At 49.2% G+C, this 13,563-nt stretch overlaps 1 protein-coding gene across 1 annotated transcript in view; it reads right to left on the bottom strand.

The window, feature by feature from the left end:
* The window catches only part of DNMT3B (DNA methyltransferase 3 beta), a 40,756-nt gene extending 27,223 nt beyond the window's left edge, over window positions 1–13,533 (bottom strand). The window contains exon 1 of the mRNA XM_029918887.1: window positions 13,452–13,533. The gene's annotated coding sequence lies outside the window, so the exon portion shown is untranslated. The remainder of the gene's footprint in view (window positions 1–13,451) is intronic.
* Between the last annotated feature and the right edge of the window lie 30 nt (window positions 13,534–13,563).

The raw sequence follows: 13,563 nt of genomic DNA, 5'->3' as shown, positions 1-13,563 counted from the left end.
GCCTGGGGTCCCAATACCATCTTCTGCACCTGTCCATCCCCCAGGCCAGGGCATGGGGCAGCTAGAGCCCTGCTGTTATTTCCCATAAGGCCCAGGAAGCAGCACCTCTGGAATCACCTGGGAGCTGATTAGAGCTGCAAAATCTCAGGCACTTGCCCTAGACCTACTAAGAACTCTGTGGGGCGCCTGGGTGGCTCAGTCCATTAAGCCTCTGACTTCGGCTCGGGTCAGATCTCACGTTCGTGGGTTCAACCACTGTTCTGGTTCTAAATGTATACTGACCCACAGCAGTGTGGCATTTACTCCCACATGGTCCAGGGCCACACTTCCTGGCCTGTTGTCTCTAGATACATCTTAAGGAACCCCACCAACCCCAGGGAAACAGAGGAATGCCAAACCTGGTCTCATCAGCTGTTCCTCACCCCCGTTCACTGCCAAGCCCTGACCCAGAAGGACAGGGCGCCTGTCTTATGGCCAAGCTGCCAAACTCTCAGGAAAACTGCTGGAGTGTGGTTCCAAGTAATAATTAATTCCTAGAGTCTTGCCTCAAGCCAAACCAGTGAAGGAAGCAACCTAGGTAGCCAGCCTGACACTGGGAGGGCGTCTGGGTCACGAGGTCCACGGAAGCTTGGGGGAGGAAGGGGCAGTCAGGGCTTCTAGTCAGAAGCTGGTAACAAGCAGGTCAGAGGCTGAAATTGAGGGCCATTACTTCCCTCTCATCCAGGGCCCAAGGTTCCATCAGATGGCCCTTTCCTGTGTCAGTCAGGAGGCTGACAGGCCCCGGTGGAGCCGGCAGATGATTAACTACCTCCGGCCTTCCCCCAGGGCCTCCGCAGTGCCAACCTGTCCCCCACCCTACCAAGCACTCATGTGAGCAGAGCACTTTTCTCAAGGCCCCATGTCCACATTCAGGAAGAACCTCCTGCCCCTCTAACCTAGGCACAGAAGGACTGGAGGAAGGTTCCGGGAAGAAAACCAACTGGCTCTAAGCGTCCTCAGCTACCCGGGCGGGCCTGGGGAAGCTATTTTAAAACACTCGTCCGTGTTCCAAACATATAAGTCGATTATGTGATTTCATTCGATTCTGTGAGTTTCACCTCCCTGGCTTTGCACTGACATGAGCTTCCCTTGCTGCCTTGCTGACACAACACAGCCCACCGTCGCCCCGCGCCGCACAGGCTCCCCGCCCCCCCACTCTGTTCACTCCGGACCACAGGCTACAGGCAGGACAAATAAATCCCACCTCCAGGCACGTGCTACTGCTGCCCCATAGGCCTGGAAGCCCTCCACATCTCTCCCTACCACATACCTCCCCTGTTATTCCAACTCCAAAACCACATCTTGAAAGTCGGGAAGGCTTCTCCCAATCCAATCCTGCTCCAAAAAGCAGTAACCTGGCTGTCCTCACACAAACCCTCTCACCTAAAAATGCAGTAATTTTTTTTCGGCATTTACTGCTATATATGCACCACCCTCTTCTGCGCTTTACCTGCAATTACCTGCAACAACTCGTTTAATCCTTCAGTGTGGTATCCCTATTTTACAGATGGACAAACTGAGGCACAGATTAAGCAACATAACACACACTTGTTAAGCAACTCAATACCCACGTGACCAATGGGACTTATTAATGTGTTCAAATCCAGGAGAAGTTAAGAACACAGACTTAACCACATGCTCTTCAGAACAGGAGATGAGGGACGCCTGGCTCAGTCGGTTAAGTGTCTGACTTCGGCTCAGGTCATGATCTCACAGTTCATGGGTTCGAGACCCACATCAGGCTCTGTGCTGACAGCTCCGAGCTTGGAGTCTGTTTCAGATTCTGTGTATCCCTCTCTGCCCCTCCCCTGCTTACACTCTGTTTCAAAAATAAACATTAAAAAAAAAAAAGTAAGAAATTAGCACCAGAGACTGGTGTGCAATGAATGGCAGACAAATCTCCCTCACCTCTTCCCACCACCTCCTGCATAATGTGGCCCCTGAGACAAGCCCATTGCCTTATCTAGTTTGATCTTTCTAGCGCTGGAGGAAAACCTGGCTGAGTCACCCCACTGAGAGATGGCACCTTCCTAAGGGATTTTTCCAGAGTGGTTGCTGTGGGAGCTCAACAGTGGGGCCTTGCCACTCCACTGTTGTCCCAGTGCCCAGGTCCTGGCTGAAAGCTAAAGGCGCCACGAAACGCTCTCTCAACCCCCACCAGATCCCAAGGCAGGTTCCGTTATTAACCTCCTTCCAACAGGTACAGATGAGGGGCGCCTGGGTGGCTCAGTCAGTTAAGTGCGGCTCAGGTCATGATCTCACGGTTAGTGGGTTTGAACGCCGCGTCAGGCTCTGTGCTGACCGCTAGCTCAGAGCCTGGAGCCTGTCTTCAGATCCTGTGACTCCTTCTGTCTCTGACCCTCCCCTGCTCACGCGCGCTCGCTCTCTCTCTCAAAAATAAATAAAAACATTAAAAAAAAATTTTTTTAAACTAACAAGTACAGATGAATTAATCAAGTCGCCCAACAAGGGGGCAATGCCAAGACTCATGCCTAGCATTCCAGGGCACGTGCCTGTAACCGCTGCGCCTGTAACCGCTGTGCCACACGGCCCCGCCCATCCCAGACTGCCAGAACCTCACGGCTGAGGGACAGGATCCATCAGCTAAGTGTTTACCTCCACAAGAGGTGATGGTCTAACCTCGTGATGCGTGGTGACCTCTGACCCTTTCCCAGAAGCTGGGGTCCGGCACGTGATTCGGGGGCGGGCAGCAGCGCAGGGTGGGCTCACCCGCAAGGTTCTTCCTGCAAGTCTCTGCCTCATTAGCGCAGGGTGCCTGTGTCCCAACTGAACCAGGTCAGACATGTACAAATGCAATGTGGCAGACAGAAGGGTGGGTGGCACCCCCAATTAGACTCAGGGAGGAGGCCCAAGGACTTGCCCCCCCACCCCCACCCTGAACCCAGCTATAAGGCTGAGAAGTGATGTCATTCATTTCCTACAGGCTGGCACTGGCAGCAGAGAGATCTCACAGCATCTTGTTAATTGCATTAGTTAAATGCACAATACCAAAAAGGGGAAGATGGTGGGCATAATGAGGACATAGGTATAAGAGGGAGCCACTTGGGCATCCCTGTCCCACATGATTTCCCCAGGAATTAGAGATTTCCTGAAGTAAGAGGGAGGCTGAAAGATATTCCCACTCACCTATTTAAGAAATTGTCTTCTCCACGGCCCCTGGGAGGGAAATCTAGACTCCTGTATCCTCCCCCTCACCTGCTCAAGTCTTTCCTAACTGCTCCTCTTGTCCAAGATCCCAAAATAGTTGACATGGAGCAATTACTATGTATCTCCCTAAAAATAAAGAGAGCTTACTCTTATGAGGCCCCATTTTACAGATAAGTAAACTGAGCTCAGTGGTAGCAGATGATTCTTTGCCCAGGCTTGCACAGCAAGTGATGAAGATTTAGACTTCATTCAGGTGCCAGATTTTAAAGACATTTTAAAATGAATATACTAAGTACAGTTATAAATGCGAAGCCTGGCGGGGGACACCTCATCCGGATGAGCAGAGAGAAGGGGTGAGGCTCCCAGGCAGCGGAAACAGTTAAACACAAAAATAAGGTGCTGGAAACAGGCTGCCCACCTGGCTAGTGGCAGAGTATGAGGTCAGAGTTCAAGGTCTTTACCTGATTTTTAGGAAATCTTTGCTAAATTCTAGAAATTACCAGATCCACAGAAAGCTGGAATGAAAAAGCCCTTGATGGTTTTCTCAAACCCCAGTTTTATCATTTGTGAAATGAAATGACCTCACCTAATCCCCTGGGTGGTTGGTGCTAGCAATTCCAGCCTAGAGGGTGACACCCTGAGAACACATTTTCACATACTTCCCAGCTCTGCCTCACAAAAGGAAGCATCCCTTCATCCTGGGTGATTCAGAAACAATGTGGACATTTGTCTCTAGGCCTCAGCTCCAAACATCACTGTCATTGTACAGTAAAAACTGGGCTCTGGTTTTGACCAGAATGATTACATTAATTGATCCTAGCAGAGATCAAATTCAACAAGTGCAAAAAAAAATGGCTATAGGAACATGTTCCTCGCAGTACTGCTCATACTAGCAAAATACACCTAGATGATCTTCAGTTGATTGGAATGAAATTATATACTATTACCCTTACAGATAATTCACAGAACAAGAAAGCTCAGGCACCTGGCTGGCTCAGTCTTTGGAGTGTGTGACTCTTCCCCTTGGGGTTATGCGTTTGAGCACCCCCTTTGGGTGTAGAAATTCCTTAAAATCTTGAGATAAAAAAAAGGGAAAAAACAAGGAATACACAGAAAGATTTTTAAAAACAAGGTGACTTAAGCTAGAGTTTAGAGTCAAGCTTTTTACTCTCTAAACAAATGTAAGCTCGCAGCCCCTTCCCCCTACAATTATTTGGGAAACCCTTAAAGGGCCTGCAAATGTGGAGAGGAAACCAATGGTTAGCTCTGAGAGGGGTGGGTTGGGCAGCATAAGGAGCAAAGAATTCTGGGAGCCGCTGTGCTCACTCCTATGGCCATGTGACCCTCAGCAAAGCCATTACCCACTGCCCTCTCTCCCCTAGGGGGTAGGGGAAGAAAGACCAATATTCTGAAAGCCTCCATCTTAGCTTTGCCCCGCACAGTAGTCTGCCCCTGTTGCCATCCATAACCAATGCCTTAAATCTCAACTGTCTGCTTCTGGGGGCAGTGGGGACAGAGTTACCCTTTAAGATGGCAAACTGGCAATACCTAAAATGCCAAATGTTCCATATCCTGTTACACGGGACTCTTCTGCTACAAATCAACCCAGCCCGAAACTCTTACCTAGACCTGTGTACAAGCATGGTCATTGCTTATCATAGCAGAAGCTCCAAACAAACTAAATCCCAGGCAGCCATACTGGGGGATGCAGGTGAGGGGCAACGAATGAGGGAACGACTATGCGACGGAGCTGTGTCAAGTCAGTCTGCACAACATGATCTCAGTTAATATGTTAGATACGCATTAAGCCACTCTTCCGGCATTTTTTTCCCTAACTTTAAAAAGCCTGCGCTCTCAGGAGGATAGCTTCTTGAGTGAACCACCATATGCCCTTGTTACTTTAGCAGTCAGATACTGTCCAAGAAACATTTCCTTTCAAAGTAGCCATTCAAGGAGCATCTGGGTGGTTCAGTTGGTTATGTGTCTGACTTCAGCTCAGGTCATGATCTTGCAGTTTCTGAGTTCAAGCCCTGTGTCAGGCTCTGTACTGACAGCTATGAGCCTGGAGCCTGCTTCAGATTCCATGTCTCCCTCACTCGGTCTCTCTGCCCGTTCCCTGTTTGTACTATCTCTCTCTCTCTCTCTCTCTCTCTCTCTCTCTCTCTCTCAAAAATAAACATTAAAAAAAAAAAAGAAAATGGTCATTCGAGGGGCTCCTGGGTGGCCCAGGAACTTTAGCTTCTGACTATTTCAGCTCAGGTCATGATCCTGGGATCATGAAAGGAGCCCTGTATCAGGCTCCATACTGGGCAAAGAGCCAGCTTGGGATTATGTCCCTCCCCCTCACTCTCCCTCTCTAGTCTTGGTCTCCCCTGTCCCCCCTCCCACACCTCTCCCTTGTTCTCCGTCTCAAAAAAAAAAAAAAAAAAAGGCTAATGAATGGCCATTCAAGTTTAATCTAAATTTACTTGTATTTGGTATGAGGTAGGGATCTCATTTTTTCACTATAAGGAAAGCCAAACACATGTAATGATGCCTGTGTCCCAACTCTTCTTTCATAAAGTCTCCCCATATATGTAGGGTGTTTCTGGGCTCACTTCTCCCTTTGGTATTGATCCCTGGTCACCCCTTTTAATCAGCAGAGCTTTATTAGTATGCACTCATATGTAAGGGCAAGCCTGCCAACCGTACTGAAAATTTTTGTCAGTTTTCTCCTTAAAGGTCTTGAATGTCCCTTAGTTTACGTTCTCATTTCTAGTTCCGTCTTCTAGTCCCAAGAGATTTTTCTAGGGAGCTTATGCACACAAATAAATTTACACAGCATTTCTAGTTGAGTCAACGTGAAAGGACTTACAGAGTACTTCTACCATAGGCAGAAAGTCCTAGTATGATATATATATACACACATTTAAGTATATTATATTTTTAAGACAAACATTTGGGGACACCTGGCCAGCTCAGTTGGAAGAGTATGTGGCTTTTGATTTCAGGGTTGTGAATTTGAGCGGCATGTTTGGTGTAGAGATTACTTAACTATGGTCAAAAGGTACAAATCTCCAGTTGTAAGATAAATTAAGTCTTGGAGGGTAATTCTGTCTCCCTCTCTCTTCCTTCTCTCTGCACCCCCCTCAAAAATAACATTAAAAATTTTTACAAAAAGAAAAAAAAATTATAACTATGTGGTTAAAAGAAATTGCACACTATAATGTTTTCTTTTGTTTTTAAAGCCTGCACCGGACACCTGGGTGGCTGAGTCGGTTGGCTCAGGTCATGATCTCAGGTTTGTGTCTTTGAGCCCCGTGTCGGGCTCTGTGCTGACAGCTCAGAGCTTGGAGCCTACTTCGGATTCTGTGTCTCCTCCTCTCTGCCCTTCTCCTGCTCACTCTCTCTAAAATAAACATTAGAAAATTTAAAAATAAATAAAAAATAAATAAATAAAATGGGTGCCTGGGTGGCTCAGTCGGTTTGGTGGCCGACTTCAGCTCAGGTCCTGATCTCACAGTTCGTGGGTTCGAGCCCTGCGTCGGATTCTGTGCTGACAGTTCAGAGCTTGGAGCCTGTTTCAGATTCTGTGTCTCCCTCTCTCTCTCTGTCCCTCCCCGACTTATGCTCTGTCTCAAAAATAGACTATAAAAAATGTTTTTAATAATAAAAATAAAAAAGCCTGCACCTTGGGGTGCCCAGGTGGCTCTGTTTGTTGAGCAACTGACCTCAGCTCAGATCATGATCTCATCTCTCAGAGTTCGTGAGTTCAAGCCCTGTGTCCAGCTCTCCACTCTCAGCTCAGAGCTAGCTTTGGAGCCACTGTCTCCCTCCCTGCCCCTCCTGCACATACATACATTTTTAAAAAAATAAACATTTTTTTAAAAAGCCTATATCCCACATAAACCACTTTTTAAAACGTTAGCTACAATTACCTGGAATGGGCTAGGGTCTGCCCATCGCAACATAGTGATACAGCAGGCCTGCAGGCAAACAGCGGGCACCAGCGGGCACCAGTGGGCATTCCAGAGTATTGTAACCCAACCCATCTGTGCATCCTGCCAGTTCTGTGGGTCTAAGCCAGGTGGGGACACAAGTCTCAAAAATAGTAACAGCATTTCCATCCACATTCTACTCCCTGCTGGCTGTGGCCTTAGGTAAGGATGACAATTGTGTTTGATATCGAGCAATAGCTCTGTAGAACGCTCACACCGAACTTCCCGGGACAGATCAGGATGCTGGGAGAGGCCACTCTTCCACCTGCATCAGACACGAGGTCCCACAGGGCTTCAGGAACCATGCTTGGCACTGAGTGGCATGGCTGACAAAGGCCAGACAGCCCATTCCCAAAGAGCCACCAGTGGGTTCAGGAGAGGGTAGTAGGACAAAGCCAGGTGACAGGAGACAATAAGAAGGCTAGTTCACCCCAAAACCTACACTGCTCTTCCCCTATAAAGACCCTTTTACCAAAAGCACAATAGGACACGATTTTGCCCACAGCTCTACACAGATTTGCTCCAAGTTTTCAAAATCCCACCATGTAGTGTCACATACTCTCCACATAACCCAGACCCCAGAAGATCTGTAACAGCGCGTTGACTGTTCAGGCTCTAGCCTGGTTTAGTACTCCATTTCTCACCCCATCCTGGGTGAGCCAGCTCCCTCTGCTCCTCTGTCCTCTGGACGCTAGTGCTACAGACACATACTCAGGCAGAACCATGCTTTAGTCACGCCGTACGTCACACATTCGCAGATTCTGGGGCCCAGCACTGGGAACGGCCACTGACCCAAGAAAGCATCGTCCCTTCCCCATGAGCTGGAACCCTGAGTTCTGGCCCCAGCTGTGGCCCAAGCGTGTCCACTCCCAACAGTGAACAAATGTTGCTTAGGAATAGACCCAATTAATCTCAGAAAGTGGGGCTGCAGGGTGGATGGGAAAGAATAGTCTGGAACCCTCCGCCCCAGGTCAGCCTGTTTTGTACACCACGCTCATCCCCCACCCAGAAGGTTACACAGTATCCCTGACTGAGACTGAGAAGTTTCCAGTACACTTTCCCTGCAGCCCCGCCTGCGCCTCTCAGGCAGGGCACTAGGAGATCCCTCTGCTCTGGGGAGGAAGAAGACAGACCCATGAGCAGAGACCATCGTTCCCATTTTGGGAGACACAAAGGGGTGTGCAAATCATTGTACCACAGAGAAATGCTCCAGTTCAACTCTCAGATGGGTTCTAAACTCAAATATTAAAAAACGAAAACAGTAGGGGCACCTGGGTGGCTCAGTCAGTTGAGCATCTGGCTTTTGCTCAGGTCATGATCTCACAGTTCTGGAGTTCAACCCCAGCATCGGGCTCGCTGCTTGTCAGCACAGAGCCAGATTCAGATTCTCTGTCCCCCTCTCTCTGGTGCTTCCCCGCTTGCTCTCTCAGAAAAGAAAAAAGAGAAAAAGGAGAGGAGAGGAGAGGAGAGGAGGAGAGAAAAGGAAACAGAAGAAAATCCTCAGAAATAAACATTGGAAGGAGCACTAAACGAAATATTCTCAGGGAAATGGACGTGGACTCCACTACACATGGAATTTCTGGGACAAGAACTCTTCAAAACATACAAAAGTTAAAATATTAGGAGTTGGAAGCTGAGGACATCTCCCAGAAAGCAAAACATTAAGGACAAATGGTCAAAGGAAATGCCACCAGGCCAGAAAACTTTATAAGAATTCTAGAATGGGGGCGCCTGGGTGGCTCAGTCGGTTAAGCCTCCAACTTCGGCTCAAGTCAGATCTCACGTTCGTGGTTCGAGCCCCGCATCGGGCTCTGTGCTGACAGCTGGCTTGGAGCCTGGGGCCTGTGTCTCTTTCTCTCTCTCTGACCCTCCCCTGTTCGCACTCTCTCTGTGTCTCTCAGAAATAAATTAAAAACATTAAAAAAATCTTTTTGAAATTCTAGAATGAGAGGAGAAAAAAACTAGGGAGGTGATAATCCAAGACATTATTCCCTCAACCTTAGGAGCCCCCATCTGCTTGCAAAACCAGCCCCAGTGGTGACCACAGTGCCCTTGAAGGCCTTCACCAATTGAGCCCCTTTTCCTTGCCACGCTGTACTCCTCGAATCCAGGTCCCTTTCTCAGAAAGGCCTCCTGGTCCTATCTACATAGACATGGGGGCCCCAAAATAAAAGCAAAACACTGATTACCTTGGCCTTGTGAAATTACAGATGACGACTAGTTTCTTCTTGGCATCTGAAGATGGTCAATTCAATGTTCACTCGTATCAAATATTTTGTGAAATAGTTCAATTCCCTACATAAAACCAGTACTTATCCTTTGCATATTCCCTGGAAAAAACCTTAGGAGACTGTGTGAACCAGGACTGTGCCTCCCTCCTGGAGTAAAGAATCACCACTTGCCAGTATTTGAGTGTTTACTACCTAACATGCAACATTTTTTACAGTTTATTATTTTTTAAGTAACCTCTACACGTGACATGGGCCTTAATGTCACAAATGGAGATTAAGAGCCTCAACATGCTCTTCCAACCGGGTCAGCCAGGGGCCCCACAACATGCAACATTTACTCAACTTCTTAAGCTATAGCAACTCAACTGATTGAAACATCCCTTGCAATCGGCCAACCATTCCTGGACTATTTTGCAGATAGAGAAATTGAGGCTCAAACCAATGACTTACAAAATGGAGTGAATGGGTATGCAAATCCAGACTTGATTCTAAGGCCCATGCCTCTTTATTGCATCAGACCAATAATATAACCCAATGGATAACAGGCTCTTTTACAATACAGTTGACCCTGAACAATGTGGGTTTGAACCACAAGTGTCATATATGCTGATTTTTTTCAGTATATTGAAAAAGTTTGGTGATTTGAGACAATTCGGGAAAAAAAAAAACCCAGACAAACTGCATAACTTAGCAATACTAGGGAAAAAAAATTAAATTATTCAAGGTTATTTATTTGGAGAGACAGAGAAAACCAGTGGAGGAGGGCAGAGGAGGACAGAGGAGCTAAAGCAGGCTGTGCTGACAGCAGATCGCGACCAGAGCCAAAGTCTAGCACTTAAGCAACTGAGCCACCTAGCTACCCTGAAAAAAACTTTTAAAGTTAAGTATTATTGTTAGAATAAATTACATAATACATGTAACATGCAAAGTATGTGTTAATAGGCTGTTTATATTTTCAGTAAGGTTTCTCATCAACAGTGGACTATTAGAGGAGTCAAGTGCGTGGAGGCAGAGGGGTCAGTGCTCCTAACCCCTAGGTCTCATCAGTTACAAAAGGGATCTGATGAGATCAAGCTCCCACAAGAACTTAGACAAATCTGCTTCATCACTTCACAAAGAAAAGAATGGTCTGCAAATGAAATGAGGAATTCTGCACTACTTCTCTGATCCAACAACCCGAATTCACAATTAAAAAATAAACTCACAAGAATGGGCCAGAGCTGAGGCCCTGGTCCTATCAAGTGCTGGAGGAGGCTGGGGGAATTTGTCCTGATATAGGACCCAGGAGTTAGAGAATGAAAATGGACTAGCTCAGAGTGCCTGGGTGGCTCAGTTGGTTAAGTGTCCCACGTGGGCTCAAGTCATGATCTCCAAGTTGATTGGTTCCAAACCCGCATCAGGCTCCACATTGACCCTGCAGAGCCTGCTTTGGATCCTGTCTCCCTCTCTTGGTCCCTCCCCAACTTCTCTCTCAAAAATAATTTTTTTTTTGGTGCTGAAACCCGGGAAAAAATAAAATTTAAAACATAATAAAATAAAATGCACCACCTCAGATAAATTGGAAAAGGTGTCTGAGCAGGACAGCTTGTGAAAGCTGGTCTGAGACAAAGGAATCCCAAGGTAAGTTTTCCTGGAAGAACTTGCTCAAACCCCAAATCGTTAATGGGTCCCTGGGGCTGCAATAATGAGGGGTGACAGGCACCATTGGGTCGCAGGGTCCACGTGGCTGGAGGAAGGAAAGGAAGCCCAGCAACTTCCCCCAACCCCACCTCCCTGGCCCCTCCCTTTCACCCCCTGCAGCTCCCAGATACTCTCCTCCCCTTCTCGTTTTTTTGGAGGGCGTTTTTTTGGAGGGTGGGTGACGCCTGTGGCTTTAAGGAGCATGATGCAGCCAGCCCCAACCCCTTTGTCTTGGCCTTTACCCCGACTAGGAAAGGTAAAGGATCTCAATTAGCTCAGCAATTATGCCTCCAACATAGGCCTCAAACTTTTGGGGGACTGAGGGTAAAAAATGGCCCTCAACCGTCAAAGAAAACCCTGACTCCTTTCAAAAGGGAACAAAGGCGTTCCTTCCTGCCAACTCCCAATCTGAGGACAATGATTTGGAAAAGCTTTTCTAGCTGAAAGGAACAGAGCACCTTGGAGGAAGGCAGGATAGGTAGGGCCAGCAGAGGTCCCTCCCTTCATTCCCATTTCTCATTAATGGCTACCCTAAAGAGGGGCTATTGGTTAGCTATTACACATGTCAACATTTATCGCCTGGTATTCCAAGCACTGTCCCATCAAGCCCTTTCCCCAGGCCCAGTGTGCAAGGAGCTATTGACACCCATCAGGCAGCTAAGGAACATAGAGGGTTAATGGTTAAATCATGCATAAAACTGGTTTCGTTCTTACACAACCTAGGGTTATTAGTAAGACTGTTCCTATTTCACAGATGTAATAACTAAGGCACAGAGGGAAATGGAGTCGCTGGGACAATTTTAAACACATGCCAAAGACCTGTGTGCGCTAAGAGGGCAGCCAGCTTACCCCACATGCTAGCTACGACGTATCACTGTATGCCAACCCTATAAAATAGGTAGCATCATTTCAACCCTGGAAAAATCGGGGCAGTCTTGGAATCCAATGGTTAGGGCGGAAGAAGCCACACCAAGTGTTGGGGAGGAGGGCAGGGGTAGGTCAGTGTCCTGAGCCCTCCACCTGAGGGCGGCAGAAGGGTTATCCCTCCTTGCAAAAATTTCCGCCCGTCTAAACCCCCGGCATCCAGAAATCAGGAAGCGCTCAAAATTCATACTGCCTATAATTCTGTTTAATGCATGCACAGTCTCAGCTGGGAAAATGGGGGGCGAAAGGGTGGGAGGGGAGGGGGAGCCGCGAGGGAAGTGGGGAGATGGGGAAGCATAAGATTCCAGTCTTTTGGGCCAGAAGGGGAAAAGGCAGGTTGGAGGCACTGGCCTGGGATTGGGCCCAGAAAGGCTGCCCTTCTTTGCCACAGGTGAGTAAACCCAGCCGGAAAGCCCGAGCCCAAGAGAGGCTCCCTGTTGCTAACTTGCTACGTCCACCCCGAGGTCTTTCCTGGCTTCCACTTTCTCTATGAAGTGGGACTCAACACCTACTCTCCCTCGTCGAGCGATCACACAAGCAGGGAAGCCGGTACTCTGCGAGATGCGAAAAGTTTTGAGACCTCAGTTTGTGGAGTTTGGGAAGTGGAACCAGCTTCACCCCGGAAGAGGGGGAAAATGGAAAGTGAGCCCCCAGGGCAGGCAGCGTGGCCGGGGCAGGGCGGCGCCGCCCCAGCCCGGCTCCTCCCCGGCCAGGTGTGCACGGGGAGACGACAGCCCCTCCCGAGGGCGTCCCGGCAATCCCGCTGTGCCGCCTCGCCCCGGTGGCTCATCCAGGGAGGACCCCGGGAGACCACCCCCCTGGTGCACATACCCGGGCCCACCTGCTCGCCCGCACCCACATCCATTACTTTTCTTCTATCCCTGGAAGGGGGGCTTAAACGGGTTTTGCCTGAAACCCACCGGTCCAAGTTTTAAGGAACGGACGCCCACCTTCCTGGCTGAACTCTCTCTTTCCCCCGCCCGTAAGAAGGCTACCTCTGAAGCCGCGGCCAGGTAATGACACCCCCTCCCGATGAGAAAGACCTCTCCTTGGTCCACTTCACTTCTCTCCGGAGGAATACGTCCTCCTCTCCACTGTAGACCCCCGGAAAGCCACCCCATCTCCCTCCCTGGGGACAAACCTCTCTCCTCGGTGTCTTGGGAGTACAGCAAGAGAGTATCCCTTCCACCCGTATCCCTGCAAGACATGTATTCCCCCCCCCCCCCGGCCCTATTTTTCCTTCTTGTCCCAGGTGGTCCAGTGGTCCTCTCCTCCCCTGCCATGCCGGGTCTCCAGCCGGATGGGAGCCGCTCCCCCGGACGTCCCAGGGAGACGGTCCCTCCTTCCAGTCCCGGGACCCCTTCGTTGTCTCCCCCCGCAACCCCCGGAGCCCCCGGACTGGTGAGTCTCCCCCGGGCCACGGGGCGCTCACCTGCCGAGAGCCTGGCTCGGGCGCCGCTCCGCGGTCGAACCGCGGGTCGGGACAGGCTGGCGGGAGGCCGGCGGGCGGCCGCGCAGGGCGCTCGGCTCGCGAATCTCCGGCT

Source organism: Suricata suricatta, chromosome 12 (genome assembly GCF_006229205.1).
Source record: "Suricata suricatta isolate VVHF042 chromosome 12, meerkat_22Aug2017_6uvM2_HiC, whole genome shotgun sequence".
Taxonomy (NCBI): domain Eukaryota; kingdom Metazoa; phylum Chordata; class Mammalia; order Carnivora; family Herpestidae; genus Suricata; species Suricata suricatta.
Note: the sequence above shows the minus strand (reverse complement) of the source record. Positions and strands in the feature narration are given on the sequence as shown.